Raw genomic sequence first — 3057 nt, 5'->3', positions numbered from 1 at the left:
CTTATTGAACAAACCATATATATACAGGAGTAAAGTGTACACCAGTCACATAGAGCATATATAAACATGATAAAAATAAACTGTGAATGGCTTTGTTTTCCATGCAAATGACCTACAATATGACTGTCACCAAACATCTGTCCCCATGTGGCCATAGGAGACATTGCTGCCAATTTGGATTCCTAGTAGCAGGGGAGTGGCTTTAAACACAAAAATGGTTGGGGGTGGAATATTTTGTAAAACTATAAGATTTCCAGACCATAAAAACTGAACCATTGATTCATTTCACCATTCAGCATTAACAGATCTTGAGACTTGACAACATCTCTCTCACTTTTGAACAGGGTAAGACAATTGCATTTAGGATAATTCGATCAATAGTCTTTTGGAAATTATGATTAGAAAAGTAAAATCTAGGACAACATGATTTCAATTATTATTACCTTGTCAAATAACTCTCATTTTCAAAATATTTATTGACACTCCCTTTTGTGTTTGTGTGTGAAAGGAAAAATGAACCAGTTCCACAGATACAAGTAAGATATATATGTGATATATAATAACAACTGTATAGTGTATATAAATAGTATTTTTAATATTTCTTTAATTGCAAGATGACAGCAGTTGTGCTGCATATATACCATTAAAATGTGTTTTTACGTTTTCAATATTTTTGCCTCCCCTTAACTTAGTACCTGCGGTGTGAAGGATGTGCAGTCTATGGAGGCAGTTTCTACATCTCTAAATGAGGGAATCGTCTCTATCTATAACATCTGCAAGTCCCTCAAGGAAGCACGTATCAATCCCACCACTGACACATGCTCCAATTACAACCAAATTAGGGAACATATAAAGCATGCTGAGCAGTACTTGAAAACATCAGAGAAAATGATTAAAGGAAAACTGGGAGATTTGGATGAAAGCATGTGCCAAATTATTAGAGAGAAACAAAGTGTTGAGCAACAGAAAAAAGAGAAAAATCTGGCTTTGGATAATTTATACATAAAGAAGAAGTCTGCTGTGCAATCATTGAAGTATTCCAAAGAGGCTTTGGAACAGGCTGAAAGAAGTGTAGAATCAGCAAATTATGCCATAAGAGTACATCAAGACAGGATGAATGCATCCAATGATGTCGTAACTGCAGGGGCGATACTGTGTGCAATACCAATTTTTGGATGGATTGCTGGTAAGAATTTCACAACTCTTACTGTCACCTGAATTGGACATTTGTGAATTGGACATTTTTGTGTTTTGTGACTGATGTGCATTCAAGAGGTATCTGTTTGTCTCTAGGTCCAATAATGATTAGTGAGGGACAGCAGGGATTTGAAGAATCTTTAAATGCCTTGAGAGCTGCTGAATGGGAAAAACAAAACTCTGAGTCTCAAGTGAGGAACTGCGATGCAAAAGTCTCTCATTATAATGGAATAATGTCTAGGACACACAATGAAATTGAGCAGACCAATGAGGCTCTGAGGAGGATTGAGTGGAAGGTTAAAGAGGTTCAAAAGCATCTAGAGGACACGGGAAATATTCAAAACATGGTCAGGAGAGCTGTGAACCTTCTGAGTGTTCTTAGTGGAAGAGTCAATGTACTGGAGAAGCAAACACAACGTTTTGTCCTCTGGCAGCCTGTGGTGGAGGCCATGCAAGATGTGATAAAGGCAGTAGTAAATATTGCTGAGAATCGGCTCCTCTATAGAGATGGTTCACCAAGCCTTATAAATACTTTGAGGGAGAATGTTAGAGGACTACTGTCTTTATGCAACTCACCCAGTTATTCTGATTATGACAGTTATTACTGATCATCTCCATGTAACTCACATAGCAAAGGCTTATAGAAGAAAAAGATTTATTGGTGTTTTAGAAACCAAGTAACTCTGGAAATTATCTGGAATCCGGGAAATCTGGAATCTGGAATTGGAAAGAATCCGGTCCATGAACTTCTAGTTTCATTGACTCTCGCACTACACACTGTTGCACATCACCCCGGACTACATTTCCCATCATGCTTTTCACTGATTGCACTCAGCACGAATTGCACACACCTGATTGCTCTGATTGCACACAGGTGTTTCTAATCACATCACTCACTATATAACACCCACTCTAACCACATTTCTCTGCTGAGTATTGTTTAGCCTGTACCCCTTTCCTAGTCTCCGTGTTTTCCTAGTTTTTGCCTTGCCTTGTCTGTTTTCTCCGGTTTTGATCTTCGCCTGTTTTCCTGGATTCCTCCCTTTTGCCTTGCCCCTGTGACTCTGTCTGTTGTTCGGTGACCTACGCTAGCCCGGTGACTATTCTTGTGTTTTGCGAGAATCGGCTCCTCTATAGAGATGGTGCACCAAGCCTTATAAATACTTTGAGGGAGAATGTTAGAGGACTACTGTCTTTATGCAACTCACCCAGTTATTCTGATTATGACAGTTATTACTGATCATCTCCATGTAACTCACATAGCAAAGGCTTATAGAAGAAAAAGATTTATTGGTGTTTTAGAAACCAAGTAACTCTGGAAATTATCTCCATAATGATGTATGTGTCACGAATCCGGTCCATGAACTTCTAGTTTCATTGACTCTCGCACTACACACTGTTGCACATCACCCCGCAATTATAAGAACAGTTAACAATGTCGTCAGTTTTACTATATCACATCAGGCGCGTCCTGCTTCAGCTCTACTTGAGCGTCTAGTGTGAAGCAGAACACGTAGTGAATCATGTTTGTCATCTTTTTGCCACCAGTTATAAGCAGAGAACAGAGGATACTACGTTTGTAAACATAAATCCATCTCTGTCTGCACTTGTGATTGTAAGAATGACAAACAATATGTTAATTTACACTTTACCAAACTCTGCATTTGAACAGTCATAAAACATACTTACAGGCTCTGATTCAGAAGTGCCAGATTGTCCTAGCAAAGTTGTAATTGCCCCATTTTTTAGAAATGGCCTTTGCTATACCTAAAAGGCTATGTTATGCCTATATAATATTTAAATATATTTGGTTTCTGTGTTCAATAAAATGTCTGCTATTGTAGAGGGGTCAAACATTTA

At 38.3% G+C, this 3057-nt stretch overlaps 1 long non-coding RNA gene across 1 annotated transcript; it reads left to right on the top strand.

The window, feature by feature from the left end:
• The first annotated feature begins 298 nt into the window (after window positions 1-298).
• On the top strand, window positions 299-838 carry LOC107581657 (uncharacterized). The gene is made up of 3 exons (XR_001608850.1): window positions 299-345; window positions 509-536; window positions 693-838. It is a non-coding gene; the product is annotated as an uncharacterized lncRNA (long non-coding RNA).
• Window positions 839-3057: the final 2219 nt, after the last annotated feature.

This window comes from Sinocyclocheilus grahami, unplaced genomic scaffold (genome assembly GCF_001515645.1).
Source record: "Sinocyclocheilus grahami isolate Dianchi unplaced genomic scaffold, SAMN03320097.WGS_v1.1 scaffold36.1, whole genome shotgun sequence".
Taxonomy (NCBI): domain Eukaryota; kingdom Metazoa; phylum Chordata; class Actinopteri; order Cypriniformes; family Cyprinidae; genus Sinocyclocheilus; species Sinocyclocheilus grahami.
This window is presented reverse-complemented; position numbering and strand designations above follow the sequence as displayed.